Source organism: Heliangelus exortis, chromosome 1 (genome assembly GCF_036169615.1).
Source record: "Heliangelus exortis chromosome 1, bHelExo1.hap1, whole genome shotgun sequence".
Lineage (NCBI taxonomy): Eukaryota > Metazoa > Chordata > Aves > Apodiformes > Trochilidae > Heliangelus > Heliangelus exortis.
The window spans coordinates 49,393,565-49,412,459 of NC_092422.1; the positions used below are offsets into that span (position 1 = coordinate 49,393,565).

Here is an 18,895-nt window from a genome sequence, read left to right on the forward strand (position 1 = left end):
TGGAACACCTCTTTCTGGGGTTATGGGTAAGGCAACTCTTAGTGGGTCTGTGCTGGCCCACATGTGGGTCTGTTCACCCCATGCAGTGCTTCCACACTCAGGGACTGCAATGCAGAGTACAGGACATACTGGAGAGTCCAGAAAAGGTGATAAAGGGTTTGGAGCATCTCTCCTATGAGGAGATGCTGAAAGAGTGGGGACTGTTCAGCCTGTAGAAGGCTTAGGAGAGGACTCATTGATGTATATAAATCATAGAATCATAGAATCATAGAATGATTTGGGTTGGAAGAAACCTTAAAGATCATATAGTTCCAAACCCCCTGAATGGGCAGGGATGCCTCCCACCAGACCACATTGCTCAAAGCCCCATCCAACCTGGCCTTGAACACCTCCAGGGCAGGGACATCCACAGCCTTCCTAGGCAACCTGTGGCAGTGCCTCACCTCATGTGGAAGATTAAAGAAGACAGAGCCAGGTGCCCAGTCAGAAAAGGAGAGGAAACAGGCCACAGGTGAAATACAGGAAGGTTGCTTAAAAATAAGAAAGAACTAATTTACAGTGGGGATGGTCAAACACTGGTACAGGTTGTGCAGAGAGGCTGTGGAGTCTCCATCCATGGAGATATATTCACACACCAATGGGGAGAGGTGTTGGGCAGCCTGCTGCATATGACTTTGCACTGAGCAAGGTGTTGGACGAGGTGATCTCCAGACGCTCCTGATCCTTCCACACTCCAAACACGGGTGCCCATTAGGAGGGCGAGCATCCTCCCTCCTCTGTTCTGTTACAGACAGGCTTCAATCACAGAATAAATGTGTAGCAGCAAGGAAAGAAAGGTGATGGATACATAACAGTCATATATCCCATGTGCTGCAAGTGGAAAAGTTTGAATTACAGAGCAAGGCCTGCAGATGGGTTTGGAGAAAGCACCAGTCTGCTGTTCCCCAAAGAAAGGCTGTTGCTCTTCCAGTTTGGAACCAATCTGAAAACATTTCATACTAGGAAGAAAGCAGGGAGATGGGATACTCTGTTTCGTTCTTTCAACTGCAAATCTCTACCTCGGAAATAAAAAACCTACTTGTGTAAGACATTCTGCTCATACATACACTTTTCAAGTGTTTAAAGCAAACACATTCTTGTTACAGCCAGCAGGTAATGGTGAAATCTTTAAGAAATTGCTTCTTAGAAACATAAGTGGCACAGCAGGTTCCAGCAAAATCCTAAAAGGATAATTCAGCAATAAACATTCTGGGGCACAAGAGTTTTTAATTTTTAAATTGCTGTCACAACTTTTTCTAATAAAAAATAAGCTTTCATAGTTTCAAGACTATTCATTAAATCTTTCCTGTTTCTCAGCTATATGTATTGGAAGGGCTTGAGAGATTTTTTGAGTATTCCTTAAAGATCTACCTGTTCCCTGATAGAAATCTCAGCAATGGGACCCTGAAACTTTTGCTCACTGAAGCTGTCATGCCACTGCAAGCAGAGCTATCTCTGCGTCAAAGGCATTGCATTGAGGTAAGGGTTTACAGAACAGGGTCCCCTGAGGCCCCTGAGAAGCAGTCATAGAATCATAGAATCATAGAATTGACTGGGTTGGAAGGGACCTCAGAGATCATCAAGTCCAACCCTTGATCCACTACTGCTGCAGTTACCAGACCATGGCACTGAGTGCCACATCCAGTCTCTTTTTAAATATCTCCAGGGATGGAGAATCCACCACTTCCCGGGGCAGCCCATTCCAATGTCTGATCACCATCTCAGTAAAGAAATTCTTTCTAATCATTTCAGAATGATGTACAGAAAACTTTTGAATAATCTTTATTTTATCAAAATATTTCTGATTTGACATAACCATGGTATTCTTATCTTCTGAAACAAAATCCCTGACAAGATTTCATATGTTACAGGGAAATTACGTTAGCAATGAATAGTTCAGTGCTGTACCAGATATATATGAGTGTAGGACTGTGACCCCCTTTTTGACTTCATGACACTGTTTATAAAGATATATACAGTAAGACAAAGGATCTAATGTTGTTTCTGGGAACTGATTGTTATTGTTCATAGAATGAGCAAACTGAGAAAGGAGAAGCATTTAATCCATGCACTTTGCTACCTCATCCTGACTTTCCTGGCCAGTTTTTGACTTTTGTTGTTGGGTCCTCTCATTCATTTGCCAACAAGATAAGCCTTCTTCATTTGTGTCTCCTGCATCTACCTTCTTCATGATCTGCCCCAGTTCTTGATGCAAAGGAAATGTGTCCAAACTCCCAGTTCTTTATACCCCACAGCACAGTCACATAGCAGTACATAAAAAGCAGCATTAATAGATAATTGGTAGTGTCATGAAATAATAGCCATTGACTATTTTTCCAAAGAAGAATATGAAATAAATAGCAATTGCAACATCAAAACTGTCTATGGAATACTAGACTTCAAGTTCACACCATGGATTTTTGACCATTTACTTGGGTTTTGGGAAGCTTTGTTTGTTATGTTTGGAGAGGAGGTATTAAAATAGTCTGACTTCTTGTACTCTGATTTATTTATGCAATTGATTATGCAGGTCTAAATACAGAACACTATTTGACCATAGGTCTCAAGGTGCCATAAAACAAAAACTGTTTCTCCCTTATACTGGATACTTTTGTATAAAAGAACACATCTCTGTAAGTGGAAAGTAAAAGATACTTTTTTATATACAGTATGTCAAATCAGTTTAATTTTCTTATAATTAATATTATTTCAGTTTTGTCTGTAGATTCTGATTATGACTACTGAACACAGAAAACCTCTTTTTTAAGATTAGCACTAACTAATCAAAGCAAAAGGAGTTCTTCTCAGATATAACCCAAAGTTAAGAAGCAATGTTTTCTGCCCTGTCCTCTCCAACAGCAGGGAAGTATGCTTTTAAGTGAGTACTATAATCTAGGTATAGTACCAATAATAGTGAAATCACTTAGGAAATTAGGCACTGTTTTCAGTTTTTCAAGAGATACCTACCCCCTGCCCCAGTATAATGAGCCTTTTGGTTTCAAGGGACTTTTTTCCCATCAGCTTGTGTATCCAGTTGAAAAAGCTTAAAGATTTCTGAATTCAGGAAGGATGTTTCTGGTTTTCTGGATTTTTACTCACCATTAAGTAGACTGTTGCAGTGATCTGGCATTTGAATTTGGACAAATTATGCTGAATAACAAATATAGTAATTAATCAGGGGCTTCTTTAGGAGTTAAAAATTAGGATAATCAATCTTCAAACGTACAACCTTACCTTGCAGTTTTGCACTTTTGATAACAAATTCAGTGCAAACCCCTGCTGTGCCTAGAAAATATGTATTTCCAAAGCTATCCAGCACAAATAGGGCAAAATCTCAAAGATCTAGATTTATGTGTGCAGAATTCAGCATCTATTGACGCTCTTCAATTGAAAGCCAGAAGTCTTTTTAAAAAGTGAGTCACCTCTAGAGATAGCTAGATTTCTAGGCTGACAATGGAAGGCAACTATATTCTTAAATTCAGTAGGATCCTACACACTGGCTAGAATTCACAAATTTAGCAGCAATGAATTTGGGAACAACTGTCTTGAATTACATGTGCAGTCACTAGTTAGTGTCTGAGTTTCAAAATATCACTTTAAAATTCAACAACCTCGAGACTGAGCCCTGTTGGGATGTATATTCCATTTCTGCAAGCCTGGAGAGAGATTTTATTAAAATTTGGGGGTGCTTTCTTAAATCAGTTCCCCACACCCCAGATTTCCACAATGTTTTGCAGTGCAGTTTTCATTTGGAATGTATGTACACTGAAGGAAGGCATTTAGCAAAACACTTCATCACAGTGTGAAAGTTGATCCCAAAAGTGACCCGTGAGACAGAAACTTACACAATCTGACATTTTATCTTAAAACCAGCCTTCTCTGGGCTTCAAAAATACACTTTAAGTTTTATCCTGCCTTTAATTTAATAATTCAAATTACACTGACCTTTTTACTTATCTCTGCCTATTAAATGTTTATGAAATAATTAATCTATATGCATCTAGTTGCTCAAATATTACTTAATCTTTGCATTTTCTAAATTGTATGTTACCCTTTTTCAAACCAGATTTCCAGTTTAACAGCTGAGTCAGATTCCAAAAGAAAATTCAGATTACTAACTTGAGATTCAGCAACCTTATCATTCTTTTCTTTAATTAAAGTACCAAGATGATAATTATTCTCGTCAGGCTGCGACCTCAGGTTTTGTTAGCACAGTGTGATTTTGCTGAAATTGGATTGAATCTTTGACAGTAAATAATGACCTTCACTCAAGTGCGTTCCAAAGTCTTTGTTAATGAGGATCTACAACTTATTTCTCATGTTAATTATTCAGCTTTATCAATTTTTTTCCTCATGCACCGCAGTTTTCTTTCTTGGCGTGACAGCTGTTGCACTTTCTTCATACCAAAATTTTTGGGTTGGTTTCTATCTCTAACCTTTTCTCTGATATTCATGAGATACAGTTTATGAAAAGACATTTGAAATTAAAGAAAGACCCAAAGCAATACCACTTCTATTTTATTTGGTTGGAAAACAAGGCGTCCAAAAAGCTGTATCAATTTCTTATTGCTTGATGCTGTGGCAGGTGTTTAATGCCAGATATGTCAGTACAGGTACCGAGATTAGTATTTGGTAATATGCAAATACATGATTTTTCAGATTTTTTTATTCATTCTTCTATTTTCACAATAAGAATTAGTGGACATAAAAACTCCAGAAAATCCTCTAAAATGTTCTAGAACACTTCCCATTTTACAAAGTAATAAGTTTCAAGATTTTTTACATCATGGATGATATAACAATGAATATAATAATCTGTGACAGAGAGAGGATGGCAGAACAGATTCCAAAAAAAAGAACAGTTAAGTTGAGCTAAACCTGGACCTTCCATAGCCTCTGAAAGTGGTGCCCTTGACCTAGGAAATAAATTGGATGAATTTTTCCAGGAACTTTTTTTTTTGAGCAACGTTTTTGGATAAAGCAAAACAGAAATATATATATATATTGATTTAATTTAAATGACTAAGGATTTACTGTAGACTAACCAACTAAGTAGTCAAAAAACTATAGTCAGTTCAAATTAACAAGGATCAGTTTGGGCAGCCTCACTACAAGAAGGATATTGAAGTGTGGGAGACTGTCCAGAAAAGGGCAACAAGGCTGGTAAAGGGTCTACAGCACAGGTCTTAGAGCACATGAAGGAGCACAGGAGCATATGAAGGAACTGGGGTTGTTCACCTCAGAGGAAAGGAGGCTGAGGGGAGGCCTTATAGCTCTCTACAAACCTGAAAGCAAGTTGTAGAGAGGGGGATGTTGGTCTCTTCTCCCTTGTAACAAGTGACAGAACAAGAGGAAATGGCCTCAGGTTGTGCTGGGGGGGGGTTAGATTGAGTATTAGGAAAAAATTCTTCACTGAAAGTGTTGTCAGGCACTGGAACAGGCTGCCCCAAGCAGTGCTTGAGTCACTGTCCCTGGGGATCTTTAGAACACATACAGATGTCACATCATTAGATGGCTTAATCATAGAATCATAGAATTAGCCGGGTTGGAAGGGACCTCAGAGATCATCAAGTCCAACCCTTGACCCACCGGTGAGGTTGCTAGACCATGGCACTGAGTGCCACATCCAGTCTCTTTTTAAATGTCTCCAGGGACGGAGAATCCACCACCTCACCGGGCAGTCCATTCCATTGCCTGATCACCCTCTCTGTAAAGAAATTCTTTCTAATATCTAACCTGAATCTCCCCTGGCACAACTTAAGACTGTGTCCTCTTGTCTTGTTGAAAGTCGTCTGGGAAAAGAGACCAACTCCCACCTCGCTACAACCTCCTTTCAGGGAGTTGTAGAGAGCGATGAGGTCTCCCCTGAGCCTCCTCTTCTTCAGGCTGAACAGCCCCAGCTCTCTCAGCCTCTCTTCATAGGGCCTGTGCTCGAGTCCCTTCACCAGCCTGGTTGCCCTCCTTTGGACCTGCTCCAGGACCTCGATATCCTTCCTGAACTGAGGGACCCAGAACTGGACACAGTACTCGAGGTGTGGCCTCACCAGAGCTGAGTACAGGGGCAGGATCCCTTCCCTGGACCTGCTGGCCACACTGTTCCTGATCCAGGCCAGGATGCCATTGGCCTTCTTGGCTACCTGGGCACACTGCTGGCTCATGTTCAGCTTCCTGTCAATCCAGACTCCCAGGTCCCTTTCTGCCTGGCTGCTTTCAGCCACTCTGTGCCCAGCCTGGAGCTCCCCATGGGGTTGTTGTGGCCAAAGTGCAGGACCCGGCACTTGGCCTTGTTGAGCCTCATCCCATTGGAATCAGCCCAACTCTCCAGTCTGTCCAGGTCCCTCTGCAGAGCCCTCCTGCCTTCTGGCTGGTCCACACTTCCTCCCAACTTGGTGTCGTCTGCGAATTTGCTGATGATGGACTTGAGAGTGTGCAAGTTGGACTTGAAGGTCTTCTCCAACCCAGACAGTCCTATGATTCTATATAGTTATTGCTATTTCATAGGTACAAAGAGAGTACTTTTGATAAAGTTGGCCATGTCAGCTTAGTTCATCCGTTGCACTTAGCATTATCACAAAAGCTGGAAAGGAAAACAAGAGGACTAAAGAGCATGATAGTGTGAAGAGAGCGGGTGACTGATGATGATAGAGGAAAAACACAGTGTTGTGACATCCACATCTCGTTAGCAGTCTCCTGCTCAAATATCTTGTACCAGCTTGTCCTGGCTGAATGCTAATGGAATCACAGAACCATTGAATTTGGGGGGTCAGAAGGCACATTATAGATCATCTAGCTCCAACCCCCCCTGCCTTGTGCAAGGACAGCTCCCAGGTTACTCAAAGCTCCATCAAACCTGTCTTTGAACACTTCCAGAGAGGCAGCATTCACAGCTTCTCTGGGCAACCTGTGTTATTACCTTCTTTGTTAAACTTTTCTTTCTATTATCCAATCTAAACCTACCCTCTTTCAGTTTAAAACCATTTCCCATCGTGCTGTCATTACAGACCCTGGTAAAAGGTGTTTCTCCACCTGTCTTATAAGCCTCCTTCAAATACTGAAATGTCTTCCCAGAGCCTTATCTTCTTCAGGCTGAACAACCTCAGCTCTTATTCTTAGGAGAGGTCTTCCAAAATTCTGATCATATTCATTGCCCTCCTCTGGACCCAGTGACAGAAAATCTGAACTATTTCATGTACTAGACATACAAAACTGGCACTCAGAATATATGACTGTATCCTTGATATTTTATGCTGAAAAGGTATTTTTTAATCAGCATCCTACACTATGTGTTTACCTGAATTTCTCTTCAGCTCTTCTCACTGCACTCTTCCTGCTTTTTTTCTCACTTCACACCCTCTCTGCCTCTGTAGTCCACTTGTGTATACTCTCCTAATAAAAAAATGTTTTAAAAGAAATTAATATCATCATTTTTCCTTTCAAAGTACTACCCTCTGTTGGTGGACTGTATGATTTATCCCTTCCTACCTTCACCAATGTTTCCTCGATCAAATGTCTTTAGAGAATAGTAGCCAATTATTACTCATATCACTCTTATTACTCATAGTCCCCAGTTTTCTCCTTCTGTTTCCATTCAGTTGGGGTTTTGGTTTCTCTTTTTCAGTTTGCAATCAAATTATGTTTGTGCAAGGACTGAATGGTCTGAAGGCTGATACCTGATCAGGTTCAAAACTGACAAGACCCCTTCATAGTCTCATGTCACTGAACATAAGAAGAGGCCTGCTGACCTGGAAAAAAAAAAAAGATAAATTAAGGGGGACCTCTAGAACATAATGAGGTGGCCTAAGAAAATCCACCTTCAAAATAAAAGATATATTAAAATGAAGAACACATGTTAGCCTTCAGATCAACATGTGTGCAAGACAAGAGGCAACAGGCATTGAAAAAATAGACAGCTTTATCACATAAGGAATTAAAGGGCTCCCAGGTTTCAGTGACCATGAGCATTTTACTTGGATCTCAAAGAGACAACTGAAAATCAGGATATAGCATTTGTAGCTTGCTCACTCATTTGGATAAATGCCTTTCAGAAATCTGATCCAAGGGGAGCTTTCCCTTCAAGTTGCAATCAGATAAAAAACTATGCAGTAAATTAATAATAATTAATAATAACTTTTAAAACTTTAAAAATAACTTTAAAAAAAAACCTACCCCAAGGTCTTTACCTCAGAGAGGACAGAGACTCATGAGAAGCCACATGGAGAAAACAAAGGACAGTGGGTACAAGTTGCATTCAGACAGTTTTTCTCTTGATAAAAGAAAAAAAAAATTACACTGAGAACAATCAGTCACTGGAACAACCTAATCAGGGATGTGGTAAAGTCCCCAGTGTTGGAGATTTTCAAGATACATTTGGAGGTGGTGTTAGAAAATCCCATCTAGGTTCCCTTTCCCATGGAAAGTTGGACCAGATGATCTTTGGAGGTCACTTCTACCCTGAGCTGTTCTATGGTTCTGTCATTTTGTCATTCTGTCATAATCACCTGATTGTGACTTTCTACATTATTTTCCTTATATAATTTTAAAAAGCACAAACATTGGCTTAAATGAGTGATGACTTATTCCCTTGAGGGTCCTTACTGTGATATTACCAGGTCAGGATCAGCCCTCAGAAGTACCCGGATGGCAAATCCATTGACCAATTTCAACTAAATTCAGTTGACAGGTAGTGGTGGGAAAAGAAGAGGCTGGAGGTATGGAGCAGAGCAGAAGACACACTGGTGTACAGAGAAATGCCAGAAAGTAATTGACAGACACACTGGACCTCATCAGTTTTGCTCCTAATGAAACAACTGTTGATAGCTGATGTTTTGCATACATGTATTGCTGTTGAGTTGAATAGCTACACGAGAAACTCTTTGTTTATTTGGAATTATATCCTGAATTAATGAGTTGCAAATTGTAAACCAATCCAGCTTCAATAAATATCATTATGAGCAGCATGAGGTTTACCTGCACAAATGTTCAAAGCAAAATTATTCTATGCCTACAATAAGATTTAGAGCAGAGTTATGCTCTCTAAAATGTAGGTACTTAAGGAGAAGCTTACCATATGTTTAAAATTATCTGTAGTTGCATTTATGATCTGTGATAACAGTGTATATATTTTCTGAATTGCAGCACTTAGGAGGTTTTCCATTTTATTTTTATAGTGTTAGTGTACAATTCACCTCTAGCAATTTATAGTAAGGCTTTAAAAACTCAAATAATAAAGAGTTTCTTTTTGCGGCTGTGAGTAGTAATTTAACTTTACATTAAAATGTTCACTTTGGAGAAGCCAAAAATAGCTATTACTGGCAATTTAAATAAACTGTATTTGCACTTCAGTGCAATGCCAAATTCCAAGTCATGAATCCTGTTCTAGGGTTATCATTATAGCTATTTTTTAAAAAGGGAAATGATGGTAAAATCTTTACTCATGTATAGTATTGGATTTCTATTTTTCTTGTCTGAAATCAACAGAGAAACATGAAACACTGGTAACCTGCAGTTTCAACATGTCTGTTCCTCTAACCTCATGGGCCTTTGCATAGCTTAGCCTCTTTTTTTCCAGTAACACTGCACAGAAGTAAAAGGTCAAGGAATGATTCCATATGAATGGAGCTCCTTGCAAGCATTCGTACTCCACAGAAAGTCAGGTGTTGCCAGAGAGAAAAATCATCTGATCTAGGTAGATTTAGGAAGGTTGGGACTGTACTGAGACTCTCAAACCCAGTCTGCAAGTCATCCATCTCATAATGCTTATGAGTAGGCAGGCAGCTGCACATCAAAGAGTCTCCTTGACCAGGTTCCCTCAGCACTTGCCATTCTTGCTAGGATGTTCACTGCAATACAAGACCTTAGCCATGAAGTTAGAGAAGCCTCTCTGTATGCAAAGTATGCTGTACAAACCCAACCACTTAGTATTCAAAAATGAGGTGCAAAATTACTTTAGGATATTTGAAAAAAAAATAAAAATAAAAAAAAGAATTGTCATTGTCAGTCAGGGCAATGCTCTTTCTCTGGGGATCCATAACAAAATATTGGATCACTGAGATGCAGTGTTGTCAGATGGCTGTATTACTAATTAGTTATTTCACAGCAGGTTGCATTTGCACATGTTTTGGGAATCAGCCCCAAAGAATGGAAGGAAGCCCTGAAGCACTGCTTGAGATCTTTAGTACCAACTGATTGTTGTAAAAGAAAGGAATCATCCTTTATAACCTATTGCTCTCACAGGCAGATCATTATGTTCAAAGTAGTAATTTGTCTTTCCAGTCAATGGAGATATACACAGATAAATTCAGAGGGCTGTTAAATTCTTCTTAAGACAGAAGTCTGAAGTAGGTCAGGTGAATCCCTTTTAGGAAGCATTTATTTCTTCCTGTCATCAATCATGATAGAAATCCAAGTTGTGTAACTCACACCTGGTACCCAATGCTTACAGATCTGAAGGAAGAAGAAGAACTCAGTCCTACCTGAAATCTGTGTTAAAGGCAGCAGTTTAGTCACAGGCACTAATTCACATTAACACATGTACTTTGTAGACTTGTACATGTATATTAATTCCAACTAAGGCATCCAAAATTGTGCCTTAGTGGTACAGACTGATAATATAAGGGAAGATATCTTCAATGCTAGAGTTGTTGCAGTGCAATTAAGTATTTTAAGATGGTTGCTTCCATGGTTACCAGCTTTGGTTCCATACTCCCTTGTTCATATCTTCTCAGTTTGTAACCATTCAAGAAAGATTCTGATCACTGAAAGATAGACATATACAATATTTGAGAATTATACAACCATTATATTCTAGAATTGCTGTATTTTTCACTTACAGAAAAATACCACTTTCATTTGTATTGATAAAACTTGGATTTTTAAATAATGTATTCTTCTCTGTCTTTGATTCATACACTGAAAATGGCACTCTAGCTTCTGACTGAGACAGAAGATATTTCTGATAAAACATGAATTCTCTCTAAAATATTCATTTTTTCCTGTAAAGTATTGATCTGATAAAGGAATACGTGCTGAATTGATGTGGCTAGAAAGTTTTATACGTACCTGTTTAAAATCAGTTTACAATATATTCCTGAATTCTCCATTGATAAACTCCTAATAATTGAACAGATTATTGTATATTGTTTGCTATATCATATAGGTATGGACACTGAGCACAAATGCACACAGATTCAATACACATTTATGGGCACACCTTAATGTTCTGAGGAAAAGACTTAATTCTTGTACAGACAGCCAGGGGTTCTTTCTTCTGTAAGTTAAATAACTTTGTATAAACTAAGAGTGAAATATTTTTTCTTAATTATGAATCAGATAAAAAGTCATCTCTCCATTCATGGAGCACTCTGTTTTTTCTGCTTTTTGCTGTCACTAAAATTCTGTTAATAATCCAGCTAGAAACCTCCCCTTCTGCATCTGTGATTAGGAAAGCCAGTATTATATCAAAGTGCTACATAAATTCTCTGTTTCAACTTTATTATGTGATACCAGGCAAACCTTTAACATCCAGTTTAGCACTTCATAATTGTTCTTTGTGAGTTTGAGTATTTTTGTAGCTGTCTCCACAGGAATTCGTCAGACATCCCAAGGACCAGATTAACACATGTACTGATAGAAGCCTTCACCTGCTGTAGTGCTTAATTGTCCCCATCAAAATCAGAATGTGTAGTGGGATGTTTAGGAGACTATAAGTCTTTGTGCCCTTCTGATATAATACTCAATGTATCTCTGACTATGAATGTTCTGTCCCTTTTGTATCTCAACTGTGTAATTCCTTCTTGTAAGCGATGCTTTTTGCTATTTTTGTTGGAATTGCACTTCAGTTCTAACATTTTTATTGGCCTTTTTTTTTTTTTTTTTTTTACTTTTCCCCTTTATTCTTCATTTTGAAAACTGCCACACAGCAGAAATTGCAGTGGCCTCTATAAGGCTGGATGAATTCAACTAAATGAAAAATGAATCCTATGAAGGCAGGCTGAGAGATTTGGGTGTTTTCAGCCTGGAGAGGAGTAGGAGGGTGACCTTATAGTGACCAGACTGTACATGAAGTTGGCCTTCAGGAAAGGTGGGAAGGGACTTTTTATAAGGCTGAGTGCTTATAAGAAAAGGTGTAATGGCTTTAAAGTGGAAAAGGGTACTTTTAAGTTAGACATTAGGAGGAAACTATCAGGGTGGTGAGACCCTGACACAGGTTGCCCAGGAAAGTTGTGGATGCCCCATCTCTGGCAGTGTTCAAGGCCAGGTTGGATGGGACTTTCACCAGCCTGGTCTAGTGGGAGGTGTCCTTGCCCATGCAGGGAGTTTGGAACTAAATGATCTTCAAGGTACCTTCTGATCTTCAAGGTACCTTCTGATCTGAACCATTTTAGAATTTCATGGTTCTTGGAAATCAATTTCCTCAGAATGCTTGTGCCTTCCAGCCCCTGTGATAAATCCAAAGTACAGAGAGGTATGTTAGTATTCTGATGAACAGATAATGCTTCATGTAAACAAGATCACAGAGTGCTGACAAAAACCTTTAATTCTCAATACTTTGTGAATCAGAATAGGTATAAGAACTGCTCAACAGCTGCGAAAAGAGGTTCCTGATCCTAAATCACATTAAATTCCTGTTTCTTCCTCTGACTAAGATCTCTGTTAAGGCAGAAGATATTCACACAGGCATAGTTCTATTGGTATGTATAAATACTGGATAAACCAGGGCCCTCAGCTGGCTGACTAAATAAAGGTAATACTTTCAAAATCAGGTCCAAAGTGACCTATTCCCCAAAAGGAGTTGTAAATAGGAAGTAACTCCCAGAAGCCCTACCTTAATATGCTCTGTAAATTTGCTGCTATTGTTTTTCAGGATCTAAATAGTCCACTTTATCTGATGGTCACCTTTTCTACACCTCTGAACTCTTCTTCCTCAGAGAATATGAAAGCTCAGGTGCATCTCCATGTTCTTCCCACACTGAAATTATGAGAAGGTTTGCTAATAGTTTCAGTGGGACTTGACCTTTGCTATTTGGCATCCAGATTTAGGTATGCTGTCAGACTTTGAAACATGACACTGTTTTTCTGCACTGGTGATCCCTTTTTTTTCCCAGTGGTGATTGCAGGCTGTTTTAGTGGTATTTTATTACAGAGTCAGAAGGACATGGCTGCAGAAAGCAGCTGAAGGCAGTCTTGAACTGGATATTGCTGAAAGTCACACTCTCCATTGCCCGAGCTGACATAAGCATTTTTTACCAAGGGAAAAAAAAAAAAAAATAGTTCTTAAAACTTTAGGCTGGCACAGATAATGAAGGGGGGAGAAAAATATTTCCTGGAGGAAAATATGAATGCATTAGCATTAAAACGTATAAAAAGAATGCAGCAAACTGGACCTGTTCATCTGGTCTCAAAGGCAGGCTGATCTGTTTGGAGAGTCAGAGCAGCTAAAGAGTTTGCTCCAGCAGCTGCTTTAAGGCTCCAACCACTGCTCCTTTGAGAAATCATTATGTAAAACTTGCTTCGTATACCTTTTTCAGCTGGAACATAGTGCTGACATTTTTCTATTTATACTTTTATTTATTTCTACTAAGACAATCAGCTCCTCTGGTTTTCTTGAATTTGTTGTCTCGGATATATGGGTACCTAGACAGAATGCAAGGGACTAGGTTTAGTTGGAATGTGACATTACTAGTTCATTAATTCCTAGTCCATCAAGCAATACAGTTTCCATTCTAGTTCCTTCCTGACTGGCTTCCAGCTGGGGGAGCTCAGATATTTGCCAGCAGCCCTGTGTCCTTCCTTCCACAGCCAGTATGTTCTGAAAACACCTTACCTTATTTCCAATTTTAAGGTTAACAGACTAAGGAAAGAAGATTATATCAGACCATAAGAGCTCATCTCCTTTCTTGCCTTCTCTAGGGGATGCATTTTCCCAAATCCATTTGTCAGCTAGGAAAATCTCTCAAATTGGAGGCCACTCAGACTCGGGTGATGACCTTGAGCTCCCCTGTGGCTCATTATAGCTTGTGGCTTCTGCTCTCTCCTACTGTATGGATTTATAGATTTATAATAGAGGGTTTTGAACGGCTGTGAGTTTGTGGTTTGAAAGGTAAATGGAGTTGATGGTATATTACAACACCATCTTAATCAGGGCTGGGGAAGTACAGGACAACAGGAAAGGATTCAGTCACCCGAGAAATGCGTTTCCAGCTGAACACACTTCTATCAGATAACTGCCTGTCACAAGCAATAAAACAGCCAGGACAACAGGGATCTCATCTTAAGTTACCACAGTTTAGCTGCCCTTCAGTGCTTGTTAGAGAGTGGTATAATAGAAAAATCTATTATTATCAGGAAAACCTGCTGTGACCAAAAAAGCCAATACTGTGACCAGTAATGTCCCTTAGGATAGTAAATACTTCAGTGCACAGAAGAATGTGAGACTTGGTGGAGTTTCTCTCCTGCCTGAATATCTTGATGCTGATTTAAGTGTGTTTTATCAAACACTCTCAAAGAGACTTTCATACAGAAGGTCCTACCACTCAAGGGAGAAAAGTGTCTTAAATCAGTCAAATGTCTCTGTATCAGCTCAGAGCTTCTGATCCCCTTTTGTAGGTAGAATCTGTACCGGATAATCTTGGAGGTCTCTTCCAACCTAAATTTTCTGTGATTCTGTGAATCACAAGAACACAGAATCATAAACACACATCTGTACATGAATACAAGTTCCAATCATGGGACTTCTTTCTACCAGCTTTGATAGTTGGGTATTCCAGTAATGGACTGTTCTACTTAATGATTAGTGAACACTAAATATCCTTCCTTGTTTCCACCTTTGGAAAGCAGAAATTATTAACTTAGTCAGAAGCAAAACTGCGATCTCTCAGAAATCCCCTGGCTGATACGCTAGTAGCAAAAGCTGCTTTATTCCAGATGTTACTGAACATATGTGTATGTGCACAGCACAGCAGAGAAGATTTGTACAATATGTCACAAATTACCACAGAAGACTTATAATGCCATTACAGGATAGCCTTTGACCTTTCTGATTTCATTATTAAATTGTTTGGGGTGTCTTTTTTAGAAAGCTTTTGATACAAAGTCAACTCCGTTATTTTATTTGGGTTTTATGCAGGTGTCTTATTTTTTTCCCCAAAACCCCATTTCCTAAGAAATGTACTGCTACAGATGTGACTCATGTTGGGGCTCTGCTTGCAGTTTCTTTGTGTTCATGGCAACACCTAGATAAAGTTAATGACTTTTGGATCTGCTGCTCTGGCCCAAAAATTACAGGGCTGTTTGATTATCTACAAGCCCGCATATGTAATTCTGCAGTCCTAAAGCTTTTTGGCTACGTTTCCAATCCCATTTACCATCTGTGTTAAGTGGTCCAACTGCGCAGACACCTATAAGCCCTTTCCCCTAGGGATCAACAGCTAATTAAAACAGTGACTGAAAATTGCATCTTCAAACAAAGCAGTATGTGATTTTTAGAGGGAACTTTTCAACCACACAAGAGTCACCCTTCCCTACCTCCCTACAGCCTCCTCCCCAACCATAATAGATAAATTTCTCACGTGGAGAAGCCCAGCTTCCTCCAGCATCTTCTCATTTTGCCTGTCCTTGCCCATCAACTCCCAATGACAGCAGCTGCCTTGTTTTTGAGTCACTGTAGCAAGTATGGGTTTAGCATCTCCTAATAGCTCCTAAGAGTGAACCATTTTTTAACCAGATGAAAGTAAATATAGTTTTCCCAATTAACAGCAAAAGTTTTATATCATTTCTTCAAAACAGGGTTCCACTGTCATTATTTTATTACACGTTCTTTTAGCAAACACTAAGATTTTAGTGTAAGCAATCTTGCTAGAAGGTGTCACATCGATAAACTGGAACAATTTTGACATTTATTTTAAAAAATCATCCCTATTCCATATCTTTATAGAGATTAGAAAAAGAAAAAAAAGGAAACCCAGAAGTGTAGGACTGGATATTTTCAACTTTTCTTACTATGTAAATGAGTTTAATAGTTTGTGAAAAAATTCCTTGAATCTTAGCAAATTAGATATATATTACTCTGATTTTGACCTCATTTTATGGGCAAGAAGTGAGTCTACGAAAGTCAGTGAAGTGTCACAAAAGCAAAGCTAGGGCAGATTAAGTCATAGTTTTGCTTGCTTGTTATCCACATTCACTTTAGAATCAGTTCATGCTAAACTGCATCAGTAAACCCCACAAGATAAAACTTAAATTTAAGAAAAGGAAGTTTCACATGAACACACATGTTTTCCACATCTGGAAATGTTTAATGAGTCCTTGAATCTGAATGGAAAAGGAAAGCTTCATAAAAAGCAGTTTAGGTCAGATAAGTTGACTTGGTGCTTAAGCTCCCTGAATGAAGCACATTATTTTACAAGTATGAACTTGAAAGTGTTTCCCCTAACCACGGCACATACTGACAGCTACCGTGCACCATAATAACCACTGACCAAATGTCTTAATATTTGCATTAAAGGCTTTTTCCCTAGTAATGGTATAGAAATTACTCTAAATTAAATTTTATGGACCAGGCTCTAAACACTGTACACATAGAATCTGACTTCATTGGAGCAGCTACCCTTGCTGACATATGGAAGAAATTGGCTTAATTTTGGCAATTAAACCAGTCGTAATTCAAATATGGTTACTGGTCATTAGCACAAAGTACCTTGGACTGGGTGCATTTACATAATACATTTTTTTTTGCCAGGAAAATCCATTACAAGAAACATCTTATTTAATATGTTATTTAGGGTGCAAAAAAACAGCAGCAAAATGTTTCTTCATATAAAAGAATTGAAATTTTGCTAATATAACTCTGATGGTCGTTCTGTGATGACCAATAAAGCAATAGACCTGTAATGTGCAGAGGAGTCACAAGTCCAGTCTGAAGCCTGTTGTTCCAGCAAGTTGCATGATTACTTTGTAGATGTAAGGAACTGTTGGAAATTGTTCACTGAAGATGAAGAGGTCAAGCAGAAAAACCATGCTCTGACATTTTATTTCTTACCAGATTTTCCTAGATTTACATCTGGCAGTGCAAATATCTTTTAAAGAACATTATACTATTAGGTTTCTACAGGTCTTTAATAAAGCTCTCTAGAAATGACAGAATTTTGGAAAGCAAACCTAATGCAGGTAAAAAGGTGTGAGTCTTACGAAAGGACTTACCAAATCATGCCAAACAAAATGCTCTAATAAATGATACAAACAGTAGAACTGCTCCAGTATCAGTCAGAGCCACTGGGAACATTTCCATTCAATTTAGTGGGTGTTGGATCAAGTTCACTTGCAATCTGGGAGAAACTCTAGACAGTAGCAATGTTAAATCAGTCAAGGCAGTTGGCAAATTTTAACTAAACCAGTCAGGCCCCTGGGATTACTGGAAAAAAATTGAGAACACACAACCCTTTGAAACACAGCTCTGATTATGCGCTTCTATTTTCCTGTGAAAGTTTTATTTCATTCACATCTCAAAAAATTTTTAGATTTACATTTTATTTGGGAAACTTAATGGACTTAGCTAATGCTTCCTACATTTCAGGGTTTCATTCACTTTTTATTTTTGATGGAAAATACAGTATGAATGCTTGACCTGACCCTTTTGCTCTTTCCTGCTCTAGAATATCATATGTTATATAGCATCAAGTTGTCTTTGTTCATGCCTGATTAAGTAACATAATTTGAGTTACTTAGAGGTCATGACACATTTCTGGAAAGATTAAGATACAGCATTAGAAGTTAATAACAATAAAAGTAGTTTAGTTTTACTCAATTTTTTTGCACCAAAACTATAAATCATAACATTTTGGCAGAGCTAGCGTAGCTATACAAATTCAATTAGTAATCACTGTATTTCAATTATCCCTCTGAAGAGAGATTTGTAACAAAATTAGAAGTGTTTCCCTTGCATGAATGGCAGAATAATATTACAGCATAACAGTTTCTTTCTTGTAACTAATCAATTCCATGAAAAATTATAGACCTAATGTAATAAAAGGCCAAAGGTAAGAAAAAGGATCATAAACTAATGAAACTAATAATATTAACAAAGTACTAAAGCAATCAATTATTAAAGAGACATAAAGGTTAACTGCCCATGAAATGAACATACTAATGAAATGAACATACTAATTCAATGTTATTTTAGTATGTAACCACAATTTGTTTCTAAATTTACTTGAGTGCTTCAGGAGAAAATCTATTTGTCTTACTTGTGCAACATTAAAAAATCCCCACCTGCAGGACAGATTTACCCTAAGCATAGACCCCATCACTCTCTGTCAGGGTAGAACTGTATCCATATCACTACCTCAAGGTATGAGCTGCTTCCCTCTCCCTTTGATATCCAGGCAGGCCAAGAAAATTTTGCTCTTAGGTGCCCAGCTTTGTGTGAGGTAGATCCAGGCCCAAGCTCTAAAAGCTTCAAACACTTCTCACCTAAGAACTCTGCTCACAGAGAGCTGATCAGCTTCCTCACAGGAATGAACAGGCCCAAATATTGTAAATATAACCACAGGGTCCTTAAGTAAACTTTTTCTTCTGGGCAAAAAGTAAAATTGCTTACAAAACTATTCACTCAGGTTAGTCTTAGTTGTCTGGGACAAGAATGCTGGCATACTTGATTGGCTGATTCATTTTGGTTTGGTTCATTGTCACTTGAGATGCTGTTATCTCAACATTGTGAAGATGAACTCAAAGAGAGGTACTGACAATTAAATTAAATTTGAAAAGCAGAAATTATAAAATATCCTTGCCAAATTAAGAAGCTATTGAAAGATATGAACAACTCTACTGCCTTCTGTCTGGTTTCACAGCACGGGGCTTGGAG

General features: G+C 38.6%; 1 protein-coding gene across 1 annotated transcript in view; it reads left to right on the forward strand.

The window, feature by feature from the left end:
- GPC6 (glypican 6) overlaps positions 1 to 18,895 on the forward strand; it is a 760,336-nt gene that overhangs the window by 592,600 nt on the left and 148,841 nt on the right. The gene's annotated exons all lie outside the window — the stretch shown is intronic.